Genomic DNA, 20,956 nt, shown 5'->3' on the forward strand with positions numbered 1-20,956 from the left:
TCCACACAGACAGCCCCCCCCCCCCCCGGGTCCAGACCCGAGCCCGGAGCCCCCCCGCGCTGAACCCCTCCGTACAGACGGCCGCACACAGCTCCGTTGTTCCCGATTCCCGAGGTGATCTGTTAAAAGAAGCCGGTGTGTTGCCTCCAGGTGACATTTCCTACTGGAGTCAGGACAGGAGGCTCTTCTGTACACAGAAGGGGATGGGGGTGGGGAACAAGCCGCCCAGCCCTGTGGTTGAAGCCGATACCCCGGCTTCTCTCCAGACACAGCTGGGTGAGCTCCTCCAGTCAGTACAGGGGGCTCTACTGTACACAGAGGGTGGCGGGGGTGTGGAACAACTCCTTTGTTCGGGGCCTTGGGGCATTCTTGTTGTGAAAGGCGCTATATAAAAAAAACTGAATTGAAATTGAATCTTACAGGTTTGGGTTTTTCAGAGATCTTGTCAGAGATCTTGTCTGACGTGCCCGTTTCAAAAACGTAACGACACTCCTCACGTCCGAGCGCCGCCGGTCTGTGACGTAACGTATCCTTACACAACCATGACGGTTTCATCATGGACAGCACGAAAGCCCGAAAAGTGGTTGACGTTTTAATTTGGCAACGCCACGATGGATCCCAGTTTTTTTTTTTATTTTGGAGGCCAAAAAGGACAAAAAAGGAAACGTCCGGAGTGGATCGATGGTCATCTCTGCGGTTGTTCTGATGTTCTGAAAAAACAAAACAAAAAAAAAATGGCTCGCTTGCCCGGTCGTGTAGTGTTTCCACACCCCACGCAAATCAACTTCTCTTCGCCCCCGGGGGCTCGTCGCCCGCAGCACCCCTCTCACGTGATAGGGGCTTCCCCCGGCTGTGACGTACTTACCCTACCCCCTTCCGCCAACGTCATACCGAAGGTCGCGCTTCGGGCCGTGGCGATGTTGACGGACTGTCTTGTAGCGTGAGAAGGGTTTAAATTTCGACTTAAGGAGTTGGCCATCGTTAAATTTCGCGAGGTATCATACGGGGGGAAAAAGAACATTTATATTTATCAACCTACTAGTAATACTGGGTGGATGTCACGTTCCCCAAAGTTCAGTGCCTCTCTCTAATAAAGTAGAAACGTGACATTGAACTCCGTTCGAAACAGGAGAAATCACCAGGACACGATACAACTGACGTCCGGAAAAGAAAAAAAGAACTCCTATTCCCATTTGTAATGACCCCGTAGTGTTTTTCCCGGTGTGCGCTCATCTTTCGGAGACCCGTTTCTCTCTGGTGTTTTGCTGTTGGAATAAATGCCGAGGTGACCCTTCTGTGTGGAGTCTGCGTGTTCTCTCCAGCGGGTCGTTTCCTACACCGCAGGGGCTGATCGAACCGGGGTCTCCCAATCGTCACAGAAGTGTGTGTCATTTTGGGTGGTGGTGGGGGGGTGCATCGGGGATACTGCGCCCCGAGGGGATAACCTCTCACCTTACTCCGGACGAAGGGAGAAGACCTGTACCTTCACGAGTCCGGGTTGTGAAAACTTCTTCTGGCAGTTCAAAACGTTTCGAAGAGACTACAGCGCTACCCTGTTTTCCATTTCTATCGTGTATTATTATACAGTCATAAGTATCTGTACTGATCACAGATCCCCCTCTCACTACCAGGACTGAAGCCCAGTGCAGCACGAATAATAATAATAATAATTAATCCGTCTGGACTCTCCACTCAGAGCTCTTCCCAGGTCAGGGGGATCCCCTCCAGCCCCCCCAGTGTGCAGCCCCCACGTGGATGATGCTCCAGTCCGCTCAGCACACAGCAGCTCTCAGTGGGGAGGAGAGCAGAGGGATGGAGCCAGTTCAGAGAGGGGGGGTGATAAGGAGGCCATGATGGGTCAAGACCAGGGGGGGAATCAGGCCAGGACACTGGGGTAACACCCCTACTCCTCTCCAGAAACACCCCGGGATTGTTAATGAGCACAGAGAGTCAGGACCTCGGTTTGACGTCTCATCCGAAGGACAGCGCTTGTTTACAGTCCAGTGTCCCCGTCACTATACTGGGGCATCAGGACCCACACAGACTGCAGGGTGAGCGCCCCCTGCTGGCCCTACTAACACCTCTCCCAGCAGCAACCTCAGTTTTTCCCAGGAGTCTCCCCTCCAGGTACTGACCAGGTTTCTACCTGCTGGGCTCCAGTGGGGAGGGGGCTGCTAGCTGGGAGCTGCAGGGTGAGATGGCTGCTGGGCAAACGATGGCTAAAGAGCTTCCTAGGACACCCTGGAGTTCGTGGTCAACTTCCTTCTCTTCAGACGGAGGTGGCTTGAAATCTGTCTCGTTTCAAGGAGTATTGGACACGATGCCCCCCCTGCTTTAGCCCCGCTAACTGGTGGCACGCCGACAACGAGGGCTCTCGGCCTCAATCCATCAACCACAAACTCTCCGGGATGAAAGAGAAAGACAGAGTCTGTTCGTTCGTTTCGGGGGAGGGAGGGAAAAAAACAAAAGCTTTTTTTAAAAAACATTTTAATGATGCTTAACAAAAGAACAAAAATTACAATACAGATTAATGTCAAGGGACACCCCCCCCCCCCCCCATCTTACGATCATCACAGGACCTTAAAATAATACTTAATAATACAAGGTCATGCAGACGATCTGAGGACTCAGGTGGAGATAATGTGAAAGTTTTCCACAGTCCAGTCTGGGGTCCCTCAGCTTCAGTCCAGACTGGGGTCTGGGGTCTCTCAGCTTCAGTCCAGACTGGGGTCCCTCAGCTTCAGTCCAGACTGGGATCTGGGGTCCCTCAGCTCCGGTCCAGTCCAGTCTGGGGCCCCTCAGCTCTGGTCCAGTCCAGTATGGGGCCCCTCAGCTCCAGTGCAGTCCAGTCCAGTCTGGTGTCCCTCAGCTCCAGTGCAGCCCAGTCTGGGGTCCCTCAGCTTCGGTCCAGCACAGTCTGGGGTCCCTCAGCTTCGGTCCAGCACAGACTGGGGTCCCTCAGCTTCGGTCCAGACTGGTGTCCCTCAGCTTCGGCCCAGCACAGACTGGGGTCCCTCAGCTTCGGTCCAGACTGGGGTCCCTCAGCTCCAGTGCAGTCCAGACTGGGGTCCCTCAGCTTCGGTCCAGCACAGACTGGGGTCTCTCAGCTTCGGTCCAGACTGGGGTCCCTCAGCTTCGGTCCAGCACAGCCTGGGGCCCCTCAGCTCCAGTCCAGTCCAGTCTGGGGCCCCTCAGCTTTGGTCCAGCACAGTCTGGAGTCCCTCAGCTTCGGTCCAGCACAGACTGGGGTCCCTCAGCTTTGGCCCAGCACAGACTGGGGTCCCTCAGCTTTGGTCCAGCACAGACTGGGGTCCCTCAGCTTCGGTCCAGCACAGTCTGGGGTCCCTCAGCTCCAGTCCAGTCCAGTCTGGTGTCTCTCAGCTCCGGTCCAGTGCAGTCTGGGGTCCCTCAGCTTCGGTCCAGCACAGTCTGGGGTCCCTTGGCTCCAGTCCAGTCCAGTCTGGTGTCCCTCAGCTCCAGTCCAGTCCAGTCCAGTCCAGTCCTTGGTGGGGAAGGCGACTCCGATCTTAGCTGGCACAGAACCAGGAAAGGAACCTGGAAAGAATATTGTTATTGCAGGTGTGAGGGACACAGACACGGACATCACCATGACATCAAACAGCAAGAGGAGACTCCTTCTTGAATCACAGACACGACCGGGCGGCGTCCCCCTGTCTGCTCACCTGCACCTCCTCTTCTTCTTCTTGTCCTTCCCGGCAGCCTGCTCCTCCTCTCCCTCGCTCTTCCTCTCCTGACACACGGTCTCCGCCGCCTCCATCGGCTCGTCCTTATCATCTGTCTCCACCGACATGCAGCTCAGGGACTTTAAAAAGACGCACCAGCACTTCTGAAGCAGAGACAGGAGAGTCACGTTAAGAGTCGGACTGGACACTCCAGGACATGAACACTGCACTGAGAGAGAGAGGGGTTCATACACACACACTGACTGGACACTCCAGTACATGAACACTGCACTGAGAGAGAGAGGGATTCATACACACACACTGACTGGACACTGGACAGGAGTAAAGAGAGAATCAGAGCATTACCCACTTTCTTTTTCTTCTGTCTCACAGGAGGTGGTGATTGGACCTCCTCCAGCTGGAGTCCGAGTAGGGAGAGAGGGGGCAGGAGAGGGACAGCACAGGGAGAGAAAGAGAGAGACAGGTGAGTCAAGTGTCCCAAGAGTACAGAGACTCTGCTGAGATCACACTCGCAGTGAGTGAGCCTGGGTGTAGCCCACTAATACTGACCCACTGTACACCATAGGACAGAGAAGAGGAGGAGGAGAGAGACACACTGCCTAGACACCACAGGACAGAGAGGAGGAGGAGAGAGACACACTGACTGGACACCACAGCACAGAGAGGAGGAGGAGAGAGACAGTGACAGACAGGGCTGACAAGACAGACAAGATGGCGAAACTCCACCACAGACAGGACAGGAGGCAGGGTGGGACCAGCACTGACCTTCTTCCTCTCTCCTGCCGGAGGAGCTGTCTCCACCTCCTCTTCCTCCTGCAAGTCAAGAGACAGGCTGAGAGAGAGACGGGCTGGTGGGACATCGGCGAACAGAGCTGAAGGCAGAGAGCCGGGGAGACAGGCCCAGCTGGGACAACGCAGGACAGACAGAGAGACAGACAGAAAGGAAGGAGAGAGAGACACAAAGATGAAGGCACAGAAAGACAGCAGGCAAAGAGAAAGATTGAGATTGAGGGACAAACAAACCGAGAGAGAGAGCGGAAGGAGAGAGAGAGAGGAAGGAGAGAGAAGGACAGACAGACTGACAGACGGGGCTGAAAGAGAGAGAGACAGAGAGGCAGGGACAGACAGACAGCAGGACGAGAGAGAGACAGAGATCGAGGGACAATAATTTGGTTTCGAAATTTATTCTGAAAATATACAATCATTCACTCCTGAAAAATATCGAGTTCAAATTATACATTATGTACAATATTGTAATCAACATATGGCTAATCATCAAAAATAAAAAAAAACTGTACTGGGGGACACAACTGGCTGTGCTGTTCTGGACAGAACACACTGAGGTCCAGTTTCCACCTCCTGCAGGATCAAACAGCACCTCCACTGGCTCTCCAGTGAACAGAGGGACAGACAGAGAGGCTTCAGGCTGCAGGGTGACATTGTCTCTGTGAGCTGAAAGACAATCAGGACAGAGGATGATATAAGAACACACTCTGTCAAGAATATAGAGCCCTCTAGTGATCCTACTGTAGACCTGCTCACCACCCACAGTGACGATCACAGTGCTGATACTGCTTCCATTAAGGTCCCTCACTGTGTAGTTGCCCTGATCAGCTGGAGTGAGGGAGCGGAGTGTCAGAGAGCTGTTCTGCACTGACACTCACTGTTCGTAACTGGGGCCAGGGAGCCCTGCGCTGCTCAGTAAGACTATACGATTCCGGACAGATCGTGCAGGATCAAACAGCACCTCCACTGGACCAGCAGTGTGGAGGGGGGAGACAGAGAGGCACCAGGCTGCAGGCTGTGGACTTCTGAGTGAGCTGAAAAGGGACAGGTAGAAACATGTTGAATATTTAGTTTTACAACAATACCTTGAGTTTGGACTGCGATCAGCTTCATTTTGTATTTCAGCTGTGAAAATGCAATTTCAAAAATGCACGCCACAGTCATGTTAGGTTCAAGTTACAGTTGCATCACAACTCAATACATTTGCAATTCACTTCTGAGATAATTGTTCCTGGTGTTTGTGTTGTGTATGCCTTGCAATGGAGGGGTGAGAAATAATGGACTTATTACATTATAATGAATAATAATTGCTTACACTTATATAGTGCTTTTCTGGACACTCCACTCAAAGAGCTTTGCAGGACATGGGGACTCCCCTCCACCACCACAAATGTGCAGCATCCACCTGGATGATGGGACGGCAGCCATAGTGCACCAGAACGCTCCCCACACACCAGCTATGAGTGGGGAGGAGAGCAGAGTAATGAAGCCAATTCATAAATGGGGGTTATTAGGAGGCCATGATTGGTAAGGGTCAATGGGAAATTTGGCCAGGACACTGGGGTAAAACCCCTACTCTTTTCGAGAAACACCCCGGGATTTTTAATGACCACAGAGAGTCAGGACCTCGGTTTTACATCTCATCTGAAGGACGGCACCTGTTTACAGTTTTTCCAGTGTCCCCGTCACTATACTGGGGCATTAGGACCCACATGGGCCACAGGGTGAGAGTTCCCCCTGCTGGCCCCACTAACACCTCTTCCAGCAGCAACCTTAGTTATTATTGTGAAGAATGAAAGAATATTAGGAACATGAAAAGGTTGAATGTTTTAAATGCGTTTTTTTACTGAAACATCCGCTACAGAGATGCGCACACACGTCATTACAAACGCACACCTGCAGAGAGACGTCCTCAAGCGCCTTGTTCACAATTATGGGCTCCAATAGGAACAAAAAACGCCAGCCTGACAACTCGAGCATTCAAACCAAGAACCCAACACGTACTTACGTTGGTAGCCTGTGCAGAAAAGCAGAAAGAACCACAAGCCTTCTCTATTGGGAGGAAAAACACACACTCCCTCTCTCACACTCCTGATTTCCTTAAATAGCTCATTCTTCATCTCTGGCTCCTACATACAGTATAGCAGCGCTCAGTCTGCTTTGAATAAGCCATAAATCTAAGATTTGTTTTATCTGTTCCTCTTGTCTAGGCCTAGAGCTGCTTTTCATAAAAGAGCTGTTTGCATAAATAGCTAGGGTTACAGCTGAAGACACCAGCTTCATCCCCCAGTGTGTTATACGTCGGGAGCAAGAGAAGAGGGCCAGGCCGTGCCATTTCATAGATTTTTCTTCTGAAAAGTCAGTTTCTCAGAGGCAGATTTAGCCCCTCATGCATTGTAGAGAGATAGACACGCCCGCGCGCGAACAGTTAGAGCTGCACCCTCACACAGAGTCAGACCCGCACAGACACGTCCTCTTGTTTAAACAAATACACAAACCTGACGGCGCTCACAATGATCCAGCACACACACACACACACACACACACACACACACACACGACATCAGTAGTCACTCTCGCACACTGGACCCCAGCTCAGTCCTCACCTCCAGCTCCTGCAAACCGCTTCGAACAAACTGCATTAAGAAAATTAGGTTGCGTTCCGGTAGCAGGCCATCCTGGGCACCAGTGTGAGTTACACACTCATTTGTAAAAGCCCTTCCGCATCGTCGGGCATGCTTCACAGTGCTGGACCTGGGGTGTGGGTGCTGTCTGTGTGGAGTTTGCATGTTCTCTCCCTGGTCTGTGGGGGTTTCCTCCAGGTGCTCCAGTTTCCCACAGTCCAGGGACAGGCTGCCACTTTCACTGGGCAGTGCACCGTCACCGTGGCAGCATGGTGGGTCGGATCTGATTTCAGTCTTTATTTCCTTTTTTAGAGATCCTGTAACCAGGACCTGTTCACTGCCATGACGGACACAAGGAACAATAAAGCCAAAGTCTTGTTTCCCACAAGAAACAACAAAACCGAAGTATTGTTCGATGTGCCGGTACAAACTTTTAGGTTATATAGTCCTTCCTTGCTGCTTCAGACGTCATTCGGTGTTATGGTAAGGGGGGGGGGGGTCGTGGTATTTGGCCAGTTAAGAGACCCTGGCCAAATGGTCAGTTTAAGATTATGCCCCCTCGCATCTGGAATCCTTATCAGTTAACCCCCTTTCCTGCCATAAACCCCTGTTGCTTAGAAGTCTAATTTTCAGGCAGAACTGACTTAAGTTAACCCTATTTACATCTTGTCTCTTACTTCAGCCCTCTTCCATTTGCTAGTTTAAAGTTGTACAACCCATTTGTATGCGACAAAAGAAGCCAGTCTGTTTCCGCCCGGTTTCGAACCGAGGGCCTTTCGCATGCAAGGCGAACATGATAACCACTACACTACGGAAACGGTGGTAAGATGTGCCCAGCGGCCCAGTGCTGAGCTTCGCCAATGCGTTTCAGCTGCTTCCAGTGCCTTTATTGGAGTGCGCTGATGGACCGTGCTCTCTCTCCAGAGACCAGCACGCCTGTCATGGACGGAGCAGGAAAGGCGGTGCCACATTCTACAGCCCTCTCCACGCAATCGGGCTACTGAAGTGGAGAAAATCGCCTCTCCAGAAAGTGCAAATATCATAGAAGTAGAGGTAGGGAGAGAGGAGGAGTACAAATTCAAGCAGAGGCCTGAGTGGAGCACTGTCGTATGGCCCTGACATCAATCCCTCAACTCTCTGCATAAAGCAGTGTCTTATGGCCATAACATCCCACCCCCACCACTCTCAATGGAAAGCACTGTCGTATAACCATGACATCCCACCCCCACCACTCTCTGCATAAAGAAGTGTCGTATGGCCCTGACGCCCACCCCTCCACTCTCTGCGTTAAGCTGTGTTGTCAGGCCCTGACATCCCACCTCCGCCACTCTCTGCGTAAAGCAGTATCTTCAGGCCCTGACATCCCACCCCCGCCACTCTCTGTATAAAGCAGTGTCATATGGCCCTGACATCCCACCCCCACCACTCTCTGCGGAAAGCACTGTCATATAGCCCTGACACCCACCCCTCCACTCTTTGAATAAAGCAGTGACGTCAAGCCCTGACATCCCACCTCCGCCACTCTCTACGTTAACCCCTGTTAACTCGCTTGCTGAATGATCTCTCAAGAAATCCCTGGTGAGATTCAACAGGTGTTTTCTTCAACAGCCACTAAAAGTCTGATGACCTTCTCTGGATTTCCTGAATATGATGTAAAATTAGTTCAAATCATTTGGTAGTTAACAGAACAAAATGCTTTGGAGGTACATTTAAAACAGCAGAGCAACACTGTAGCACTTCGTGTGTGACTGAGTTTAATTGTGTAAACCTGTCTCTCTATGAACACGAGCAAAGAGTTCTCACTCAACAGAAGATTGCGATGTGAGCACAATAATGTAAGACATCTGGTGATGCCAGGGATTGAACTCGGAACTTCATACATGAAAACCATTGAACTACATCCCCTATGGCACAGATGGTGGAACTGACTTAAAGATGTGCATATGTTCACTGACCACAATCCACCCTTCATGAATAATTGAAATGAATAATTTATTTTTATATCCAGTCACATGGGCGACGGTGGTTGATTCTTCAACGGGGGAGAGCGTTTTTCTACCTCCTTACTCGACTGTCTTTCAATTATGTTTTCTTTGAAATCTTTTTGCATCTTTTAAGTGCTTGCGATTAAATTACGCATAGAAAAACAGCAGTACAGTTGATGTTCATGGACCGATGCACACAACTCCAGTGATAAAGCCGTCTGTAAATATTGTAGAAGAACGTTAAAGGGCGAAACAACGCTCCAACCACGGGAATGGTAACATGAAGGATCATGTTCTTATTTAATATGTGCTTTTGAATTGCCTTGTCAATACACACAGGCTTTAGAGATGGACAAATAATTTACAGTGGTGTTTGTAAACAAAGATGGAACATGTTTTTTTCTATACCAGGAAGAAAGGAGCAGAGTCTTAAACTTTAAGAGACAGAAACAATACCTCATCACAGCTAACACTAATTAAAACAACATCACAACAGAAGAGTGAAGCCTTGGGTGAATCAAATTAGTTTTCATTGGTCGTCTGTGTCTTCATAACTTTGTAGGTGAGAGAGAGGATTGCGAAAATGTGCGGGTGCTTCTTAGAAGTGTGTTGGTAGTACAGGTGACTTCCAAATAATTGAGCCGGGTTTTAATCCCGGCCAGTGCATCCCCAAACCTTTTCAAGATAATCATTTATCCGGTAGCACATCTCCTGAAACTAACATTCGAGGTAGGAAGCGTGCTCTTAAACACCAAAACACTCAAAAAGGAAGAAGCAGATCTCTGTACACAAGACAGTAGTGCGATATTAGAATTTCTGAGTTCTTGATGGATTCAGGCTCCTTCTCAGAGGTCCTTGCTCGCCAAATAACTTTACATCTGAGGAAGAGCACCACGGAAAAAAAACCCAACTCAACAAGCGAGCGTGTTGGTTGCTCTTGCTCTTAATGCAAGGAGCTGTTTTTTTTTCCTTGCAATAATCATTATTAACCAAAAACAGTAGCACAGGTAAGTTGCATTTGTGATTATGTCACTTCTCTGCTTCAGCAAGGTCAATAAAAGACTCTGAAAGTAGTAAAGCAAAACTGAACTCAAAATCATATTAGGAATTCTGAGCGATATCTCCATACAGGTAATCCAATAAGAACGTTGAAATATTTGAATATAATCTCTCTATATATTTCGCTGCTTTTTACCCGGAGTAAAACTATTGGATTGAAGGAATGCTAACCGCTGGGTTAAAATGTATAGTTGTTATTTGGAGAAATCTGTAAACTCGTGATCTTATATGTTTTAAAAGACAGCACAGGGAAAAACGACAGTGCTGATTATTTTCCAGAGACAGAGCACTGATGACCTCTCCGAGCTGATTGATAAAGCCCACCCAGTGGATACTCTAGCAGAACGTCAAAGAACATTCACCTCTGTATCCAAAGAAACGACAGGAACAACATCAGGAAGCACAATCAATTCCCCTTTTAAATCTTTCCTGTAAGGTATGGTATGTGAATCCATGAAGTTAATCCTCTGATCTCTTTTGATCACGAACAAAGTATTTCTGATGGAGCGCTATGTTCAAAGATTTAATAAGCTTTACCCCTGCCAACGATTCGGCGTGAAGAATTAAAAGTTTCACAGACAAAAGCAGCTCACCACCACAGCCAATATTAAATGTACTTGCCGGTACACTATCATGTGCACTGCCTCAAAAGTGATCTCGGCAGATGTTGTTCCCTACATAAAGCTGAACGTGCCAAAGAGAATTTCTTATGAGAAAACAAAATATTTTTTCTGCCTTGATGTTAAGCCTGTCTTTTAGAAAGTCTATCTCTAAACACCTCCCGCAGCCTAACAAAAAGCGCTTTTACTGATTGTATTGCAGGTCTTAAAACATTAATATTTGGCAGCAGTGGGATTCAAACCCACGCCCCCAGAGAGACTGGAGCCTAGATCCAGTACCTTAGACCACTCAGCCACGCTACCTTCCTCCATACCCATCTTCACATTGCTGGCTTGGACTAGGGGGGGCTTCAGCTCTTGTCGTCAGATCTAATGATATCATGACACGTGGAAGTGACTGCACCTTCATCTTCCGAGATGCTTTCAATAACACAAACGCTACTTTCACTGGCACAAACACAGCAATAATGAAGGTGGTGGGATTCATCCTTTGTGCTTTTTGTAGGGGTGCAACTCTACGGTGATCTGCTGACTTGAAGAGCAAAAATCAAAATCCTCTGCTATTACTGTTGCTTTTTTCATAGTTTCTTCAAATGCTTCATTTGAACGTAGATTTTGAAGGATATTGATGATAATACCACATAAATTGTGGTTTTCTTGTGATCGCCAATTTTATTCAAATAACAGCCTTTTTTACAGTTCCTTGTGTGTTTCACAAGGTATAATAGCCCCCTTCGCATCCTCAGCTAACATATTTTAAAATTACAATAGCTTATACAGCATGCATGTTTACATTTATATTAAAATTAAAGTAAATATACAAGAATACATACAGTGCTAACCCAATAATTCTTGTCAGGTTCTGCAACAAATCTGCGTTGTTATTTTAACATGTTTCAGCTGAGGGTGCAACAGGAGTATAAATGAATTTTCCCGCCAGCCATTCAAAGACCAAATTCCATGAGTGAACATTATTTTCTCAGATGTTGCCGGCATTGGACTTTGCCGGTGGTATTGAATTATGTCCACAACTGTTGTAGTAGTTCCTTCTTGAAATTCGACACGTGCAAAGCACTCGTAATATCATAGGTGTTAAAGTTCGCTGAGTCTATTCGAGTCATGGTGTGTATCCCTGCCTATCATTGGGAGACGGGTAACTTTTTTACAATCAGATTCCAATCTTCAATGCTTTGTGTGAGAGCTTACATAACTTTCATTTTCTCACAATTTCTGACGATTGTTCCAAAGGGGCACCCTGTCAATTCCGAATACTTTTCAAAAATCTGCCTGCATGTTTGATTATTGTCATTTCATTTAGAAAAAGTTCAATATTGATCATAACTAAAGAAAATAATGATCACGAACAAAAAAGGGATAAAGATGCAAGTCGATCTTGAATCAGAGCTGGGTGAAACGGCTTCTGTTCTGATATGGTTGTATGAGAAACAGGAGGAATCGCCAATCTCCTATAGAACATGAGTTGAATCAGGAGTGAGACATTTCATATACTCGTGCATATGTCAACGCCTGACCTACATCGTAAAACTAAATTAAAAACTAACATTAAGTTGTCAGAGTCATTCATTTATATACAAACAAGAGACAGACCAAGTAATAATTCTACATTAGTTCAGGTGGGTAAACTTGAACTAACTAACTAATAAACCTTTTAATAATTCTACATTAACGTGTCCTACATTGATCAGACTAATTGACATGGTCTGATTCAGAGCCTGTGCAGTTCGTGCTAATTACAACAAGGACAGTTCTGATCCCTCATCACCGAACTGAACACAAGTTCAGCTGTTCTCCAGTTTTGTTACGCATGGTTTTTCATTGCAATTGAGTTCAGAGCTGGAGCTGATCTCCAGACAGTACAGTGTTTTGGGTAAGTTGTCGAAATTCGCATGAGGCTGCAGACAACTTACCCAAAGTGTTTTCTATAGCTTTCAGGTGGAGTTCATTTATATAAAACAACGTAAGTGGTATAAACGCAACAAGCCAGACGGCAGTCCAACTTATAATTTTCTGACGCGAGGCCTGATGCGTTATTCATTATGCCACTGACCCTGCTATTGTAGTGCTAAAAAACACGTTTTCTACATTTATGTCTGTTCACTCTAAAAACTCTAAAAAGGACAAAGGGTTTGTGTGTCCCGCTAAAATTCCGCTTCATTTCGAATGCAAATAAAAACCGTTTTGTTCCAAGAAATCATAGATTTGTCACATCCTTCATACTATACTTCTCTCTTGTATTAGTAAAGCATTTTGATTTAAACTGAACAATATATGAAAGGTTTCATCTATACACTTACACATAATAAGTATACGAATAAATACTCGGAAGAAGCCGCAGCTCAGGTATTAGAGAGATTTAAAATCGGATCGGAGGATTTAGAGTCCAGACTGCAAACCAACAGCTTACATAGGTCTTTTATAGAACCCTTTTGATTTCCTCTACTTTGTCCCTGTGATGTCATTGTCCTGCTCGCAGCCGAGCCCGACACACGTCTGGTTTCTGTCGCTTGACGCACACCCTGCGGTCCATGCGGGTCCTAATACCCCAGTACAATGAAGGGGACACTAAACTGTAAACAGGTGCCGTCCTTCGGCTGAGACGTAAAACCGAGGTCCTGACTCTCTGTGATCATTCAGGAGAATGGTGGTGGTGGAGGGGACTCCCATTATCTGTAAAGCGCATTGAGTGGAGTATCCAGAACAGCGCTATATAAGTGTGCGTAATAATAATAATAATTATTATTATTATAATTGTAATGTAAAATGCAATAAAAAATAAAAAAATATCAAACTTTGATTCAAAATAGATTAATGTAAAAACTGATAAAGCTAATGCTTTTTTCAGGGCTATAGCTGTAGCTGCGAGAAGGTTAAAAGCGCACAAGTGATCTGTCTTTCGTCAAAGTAATTGCCGGAGCAGTAAGACGCAGAGCACCATCCAGCAGCTGTAGACGATGTTCGGGGAAGAGCTAATTCTGTTTTTAGCACAGGGAGTGAGAATGAGCTCAGTCCGGCTCCGAGCAGAATCCATCCTGGTTTGGTTACAGTGCGCCTGAGGATCTTTGGATCGCAACGTAAAAAAAACAATTGCTCACATCGTGTGACTTCCACGACAGGAAGGAAAGATATCACTTAAAAAAATCAGAACTGAAGATTTGGATCCTGGGCCTCAATTTGATCAAATTATTAAAATAATAATTATTAAAATATCAAATTGTGTTTCTGCAACATTTCGTGCACAGTACGCCATTTTTATCTAAAAATAAAACAACAGTCACAACGAGAGCTTATACGCAGTCTGGGGTATATTCCCCTTTTATATTTTTGCCACTTTATATCGAACCTGTTATACTCCCAGAAGTGCACAGTAGCTTGTACAAATGTACAATTCACCACTGGTATAAACAGATGTGTGCCCTGTTTGCCTTTGTAAGCATTTGTTTAAAAAATAAGTTCACAGTACGATAAAAACACAGAAAGCACAAACTTCATAATACAACGATACAAAATCAATACCAAATCATTATGCCAATTAAGTACCTATCCTTTGAAAACAGAGAACACCTTTATATCTACAAAAAAACTTGACATTTGTATGTATTTTTGAATTACAAAGCAGACAGAGTAGTCCCTTAATTCAAAGATCGGATCTTGGCCAAAACAAGACAATCAGACGTGGGCTGAATTCGGAACAGGAACCTCTACTTCGTCGTTTATTGAACTTTTGATAAATGTCTGAATGAAACAGATTCGCTTTTTTAACTCTTTGATTAAAGTACACAAAAAGCACCTTCCTTCGAGCCGGAATCGAACCAGCGACCTTAGGATTCCCTAATGACTCCACTACAGTCCTCCGCTCTACCAACTGAGCTACCGAAGGGATGTCAAGCAATGCTCCCTAGCACATACTGCCCAATGTAGTGAAATGTTCCGGGTGATTTAAATCCCACTTCGACATCAAGTTTCCAACTCGTTTCCTTAGTCTTGTTTACCTTGAATTTAAGCCACGAACCAGGATTCTACTGTATAAACTTCCAGGGATATTACAAAATGTTTGATGGGGCATCAATCATTCCAGGCGGAAATTGACTCCTTTTTTTTCTCGAGGGATCATATTAAACATGTCATTAGTATCGAGAGGAGGATCACCATGAGACACAAAACAAATAGTTTCTTTCTGTCTTTATTAGAAAGTAGCGTTTGTGCTACATTAATAATATTTTCGTGGAAATAAAGAAGTTTCGAAATGTGGTTTTGAGTTAAATATTAGCGTGTTCATGTAATTAGTTTGTGTTTGTCATTACTATATATATATATTGCCATGTTACTAGAATTTGTAACTGAAGTTTACTAGTTGTGTTTTTTATGATGGTTAGACATTTGTTGATTACAATATTGTATATAATGTATAATTTGAACTACATATTTTTCAGGTGTGAATAGTTGTATATTTTAAGAATAAATTTCTAAAATAAATCATTGGCTTTATTTACTAGTTTCTACACCTATAAAAATCTTTCTTTGATGTATAATAGACCTTTAACTATATATGTATAGTAGTCTTATAAATTTATCCGTATAATAGAACTACAACCATTTATGTATAATAAACATATAATCAATTTCATTCTAGACCAGTTACGGAGCACAGTTACACGTCTGGTATGCGTTCAATAATCGTATATTCTACATCTTTTGCCCACTGGGATGTGCCGATTTTAACTTGGCAAACCAAGATACACATTTTCTAATGAAACCTTAATTAAAAGACAGTTTGTTTCTCGAAAGCGTGTTATGTAAAAAAAGAGAAAAACGAAAATATATGGATGGTAATCTTTCAAAGCTGAAGATTTTACTTTTGAAAAATTGACATTTTATGTACTGTATGCAGATGCATTCGCTGGTTTTAGAACTTTGCTGTACTTCCTGAATCGTTTTCAGTATTATAAAGTGGGTGTAGATTTTTCTTTCAGGTTAGGACGCGAGTGTGTACATGTGTTTGATTTTCGTTTCACTGATTCTCATTGAAGATTTGGGAATTAACGACGAAAGAATCAGTTGCCTCGGAAAGCAGAAGTTTTGGTTCTCAACGATATTGAAGACACGCCCATGTAGAGCAGCGGGTGATGATTTGTGCTATAAAAGACCAAGTGCTCAAAGTGACGTCTGCGTTTACCGTTTAGACTTTTCATCTCGGGCGCACTTTTAGAAAGCAAAGATAGAGCAGTTGTGTTGAATCACATTATAACAGCTGTCAGCAGAGTGCCGCAGCGGAAGCGTGCTGGGCCCATAACCCAGAGGTCGATGGATCGAAACCATCCTCTGCTATGTACACTTTATGCACGATTGATAAGCATACCATCAGTTTAATGAAGTGCATTAAAACTGTTTTTTTCTCTCGTGTGTATGAAAGCTTCACACTTAAGGTACTCTTTCATCTTTACCAATAGCAGATGCCCAAATGTATCTTTGGTTGTTCTGCGATCCTTCATAGTTTCCTCAATTCCTCCAAATGAACATCCATATCAAAGCAATTATGTATATATATATTACAATTAAGGTACATATTAAAAATATCAACGCACATTTGTATAATGCTCATTTAATAATGATTGTCAAGGATTGTCAAGTTCTCCAACAAATCTGTGTTCTAATTTTAAAATATTTTTGCTAAGGATACAACGGGTGTATAAATGAATTCTCCCAACAGCCAGTTAAAGAAAAATTCCACATGTGAAGATGGTTTTCTTGGACATTGACTTAGGTACTTATTTGTTTACTTGTTGTAGTTGCACACGAGTAAAACACAAAGATTTCCTGCCACATTCAAGAGGGTTTGCAAAGAAATCCCTTCAATTTTTAGCGGAGATTTTGTTTACATCATCACAATCTGAAGCACGTCCCTGAGTACGTTTGACCCACCAGCCCTTTGTTTAACAGCTGCACAGGGACACATTCCCGTTGCTTTTCACAACTCACATGTTTGTAGTTAAAGAAAATAAAATACTGTCATTTTCCTGCCAGCTGGCAGTATTTCTTCTGCACTAAGAGTAACCAAGAAGTTCATTTCATCTTTCGCAGGCTGTAATCTACAGAAAAGGAAGTGAATACTTGTATTAAGCTAAATCAAGCCGACGGAGTTGCACTGCTGTTGTTTTTCTCCACTTTTCGTTAAAAGGAGAAAAAATCACTGGCATTTTTTGGAAGCATTTCTTCTGTCCTGAGAAGCAAGATTTGTATTTTATCTTTCAGAAGTTGTATGAATTTCTTGAAGTTCAGAAACAACTTGTTCCAGAAAAGAAATTAACACTTGCTTCAAAGTAAATCAAGACGTCGGTGTCTCTTGCTGTGTGTGCTCTTATCTGTCCATCTCTCTATCCTCTTCTCTCTGGCAGTCTGTGTAGAGTATCTGAAGGGGATGTAACACCACTTGGAAAAGAAAAAAATTCTCAGGAAAATTCTCAGGCAGAATAAAAAATCATTATTCTCTTCTCAGTGAGATTCACAGCTCAGACTCACACTCAGACAGGATCTCAACTCCGTACTGCTCTCTATCCTCACAATCCAGAACCAGAAGATATTCAGACAATCAGTGCTGCTACATGAACAATATCAGACAGAACAGCCTGGACTCATGTCACATTTCCCCCTTTTATCTTTCCTCCCAGCCCTCTTAGAGACATAGAAGAGCTCCTGGTTCTCCTCTCTGTGAACTGGGCTCAGGGGTCACTGATCTGGCAGTTGTGGGCTCTGTTCCAGGTCGAAAGCAAGAAGGATCTATTAACGCTTTCCAGGACTTCCAAACTCTTCAGTATTACTTTCTTTACTGTATGTCAGCCTCCCAAAATGTTTATAAATGTTTTATGAGTGTGGAATTATCTTATTATTTATATACAGTATTTATGTAATAAACAACAGTAGTGACACTATGATCGGTATATTGATTATTTGTAGCCTATGGTCCGATGGTCGTGTCTACAATAGTGACCATTTGACCAGTCTGTAGCTCTGAGCAGTGGGACTCAGATCACACAGAAGACCCGCCTGTGTGTGATTCCATACCAGCCCTGGGATTCAGCTACTCTCACAAATGTCTCACAGACCGTCTTATAAATTTACAATTAGATGAAGTCATGTAACAGTTTTACAGATAATTTAAATAATCAGACAGCAGTTTTGGCAGTGGATACATCTCCACATGGGAGAAAGGAACTGAAATATATGTGCTCACTGTAAAGTAGGAAGAGGTGGTCAGACAAGCAAAACAACTTTGCAGATAATGTGAAGTGACATTGTTTTGTGTCAATCAGCTCACAGATTTCGCTTCATGTGCCTTAAGCTGTGCAATTTGTATGGTTGTTGAATGAGATTGATTTCTTCACAAGCCCAGTCAATTGACAGTGGAGAGCTTGCCGACACACACCTTCATGAAGACTCTCTTCATTGTCAAGTCGCCTCCTTTGCATACAATAGTAGCACCGACACTAAGAGAAAGGATGAGAAATAGCGTTTATCAAGCGATTGCAGTGTTTGTTTGACTGAGGATCCTTGTGTGCTGAACTGGCCTCTGGAGAAGTGTAGTGCAGTAAAACAGAAGGTTTGTGTCACTCAAGATTGTTACAGAACAGAACAATACAATTACAATACTTTTATGAGAGTAAATATTACTGGTGCATCACAGTTCTTATAATGGTGAAAACAGGAGCACCTTCTCTACATTTTTGACTGAAGTATTTAAATGGAAAGAAATACTATCACTATGCAATTCATAAATGCAATTGACCTCCTCTAAATGTTCTAGTTTGATGAAACAATGTATGGAATTAGGTGACAATATCGGAATTCATTCAAATGCTCAGGATTAATTTTCAGCAACAAAAAAAGTGCTCGGAAATATTTTACAAGAATGAAACCTTACATTCACCTAAATAAACATTCACCATCTACATTAGCAGAGAACAGTAGGACAGAAGGTTAGTGTCACTGGACACTGCATCAGAGAGGCCGATCTCTTCTCCCTCATTATGCAGGCTTACCCACTCATGATGAACTGTCCTCCAGCGATACTCAGCTGCCATCATCGACTCAGACATGACGTTCATGTACATATTATACCTTAATATGGCACTGCGTTACAATAATTTGATCAAAACAACTGGTGAAAAAAAAGATAAAGACTTTGTCCAAAAAAGAAGCATTTATACCTTTCCTCTCCTACCAGCCATTACAAGTCACCTAGTTTTTAATTTAGAGCTAGATTAAAGCTCTAGTCTCTTTGGGGGTGTGAGTTGGAATCCCACTGCTGCCAAATAAGAAGCAAAAAACACACATTTGCTGCAGAAGTAACAGGAGAATTTGTGCCATTCAGCCTCATAGCGTGATGTCATTTTCTCAGGCTCATTTTTAGATGCTTGTGATCGAATCTATGATTCTTATGAGTGTGCCCTCCATAAAGGTAGCACAGATATAACGTGCCAAGTTTTCAGAGAATCGCATTAAATACAGGTCAGAAGAAGGCGACAAAGTGTCCGCTAGGCAGTTCAGCTATTTCAACGGTGTTCTCTGTTGTTTAGGTCCAGAATGACACCCGTTACAACCAGGAAACACACAGTGTCAGGCATCAAAAAGACTTCCCAAAACCCTGATCCTCTCCTTGATCCGGTGATGGCATCCAGACATTTCCTGCAACAAAGCCAGGATACGGTCTTCAACAACACGAGTGAAAGGCTAATTCCCAGCTTTTGCAATCCTTTGCAAAGAAGGACCGCATGTGCTCAGTGTTAAATGCGCTGTTCATTATTATTATTAATAATAATAATCTATACATTATATAGTGCCTTTAAAGGTGGCTTTTCAAAGTGCTTTACAGAATGAAACCAATAAAGTTAAAAAATACACAAGATAAGCAGGATGAGAATACACAGTTAGAGGAGACAATAGATGGTGGTATTAAATACAGTAGGAACAGAGGGGTAAAGAATAGTTCATTAAAGGCTCTTCTAAAGAAGAGGGTTTTGAGTCTGGATTTGAAGGAGTTTAGAGAAGGTGACTCTCTGATATCCTTGGGAATAAAGATCCAGAGCTTTGGTACAAAACAGGAGAAGGCCCTGTCACCCATAGAGTGTAGATGGACTGGGGGACAGATAGGAGACCAGAATTAGAAGAGCGAAGGTTGTGAGGTGGGGAGTAGGGCGATAACCCAGACAGGTACTGTGGTGTCAAGCCATGGAGAGCCTTATAGGTGAGCATGAGGATTTTGAAGTTGACAGGAAGCCAGTGCAAGGAGTCCAGGACAGGAGTAATGTGATCACAGTCCAGTGCTAATTTCTTTCTTGTGGCTGCTGGTTCATTTTCAACTGTGGACTCTTAAGAAGTCCTTTATTTGACTTGATCAACACTGATCCCTAGAGGATTTTGAAAGGTTGAATCAAAATGATACATGACTCTGGTGGGACTCAAACCCACAACCTTTGAATGACTTCATTCTATCAAAGCCTAGAAGTCCAATGCGCTCTCCATTGCGCCACAGAGCCAACCAATGCATCGCTATATAAAACAGCTACAGAAAGCTGTAACTCATGCTTCTCCCGTTGTCTTTAAATTAAGCTCCATAAATATTGACAATGAGTGGCCTGTTGTCTACGAATAGATACCACTGGGATTCACACCCAGGGTCTCCTGGTTTTTAGTGAGGCGTCTTAACCAGCTAAGCCATGGTGCCAAACCTGCTAAATGTTATCCACAACTTCAACCACCTGTGAGAAACGGGCAACTGCAGTGTTACGCCTGCTGGCTCAACAGATAATCCTTTTCGAAGTTTAAGGAGAGGATTTCTTTGTCAATTCAATTAAACATTTTAGAAATGCTGAACGATTGATGTGTTTCACGCGCAGAAATATTTTATCGTTACGTACTTTTTCTGTGCAGTAAGTTCTCCTTCAACTCCGCCCAACAACAGAGGTCGTTTTTAATACAGGAGTAAAGGCACACTGCACATCAGCAAAACATCCCGTACAGGTTTAGGGAGAGCGACATCAGTGATTGGAAGGTTGGAAGTTTCGGGTCACTTTTTTATTATAGATTCAAGCAGCCCTGAATACCTTTTCAAGAAACATTTCAGAATCCCAGTCACGTCCAGTATGATTGCTACACAGGTCTAC

At 44.3% G+C, this 20,956-nt stretch overlaps 4 non-coding genes across 4 annotated transcripts; all 4 read right to left on the bottom strand.

Annotated features, from left to right (window-relative positions):
* Positions 1-7,859: 7,859 nt before the first annotated feature.
* On the bottom strand, positions 7,860-7,932 carry trnaa-ugc (transfer RNA alanine (anticodon UGC)). Its single transcript has one exon. It is a non-coding gene; the product is annotated as a tRNA-Ala (tRNA).
* A 3,067-nt stretch (positions 7,933-10,999) lies between these two features.
* trnal-uag (transfer RNA leucine (anticodon UAG)) lies at positions 11,000-11,081 on the bottom strand. Its single transcript has one exon. It is a non-coding gene; the product is annotated as a tRNA-Leu (tRNA).
* A 3,507-nt stretch (positions 11,082-14,588) lies between these two features.
* Positions 14,589-14,676, bottom strand: trnay-gua (transfer RNA tyrosine (anticodon GUA)). Its single transcript is given in 2 exon segments — positions 14,589-14,624; positions 14,640-14,676. It is a non-coding gene; the product is annotated as a tRNA-Tyr (tRNA).
* Positions 14,677-20,236: 5,560 nt separating this feature from the next.
* trnar-ucu (transfer RNA arginine (anticodon UCU)) lies at positions 20,237-20,329 on the bottom strand. Its single transcript has 2 exons — positions 20,293-20,329; positions 20,237-20,272 (listed from the first exon to the last, which is right to left on the bottom strand). It is a non-coding gene; the product is annotated as a tRNA-Arg (tRNA).
* Positions 20,330-20,956: the final 627 nt, after the last annotated feature.

The sequence above is a fragment of the Lepisosteus oculatus genome, chromosome 14 (genome assembly GCF_040954835.1).
Source record: "Lepisosteus oculatus isolate fLepOcu1 chromosome 14, fLepOcu1.hap2, whole genome shotgun sequence".
Lineage (NCBI taxonomy): Eukaryota > Metazoa > Chordata > Actinopteri > Semionotiformes > Lepisosteidae > Lepisosteus > Lepisosteus oculatus.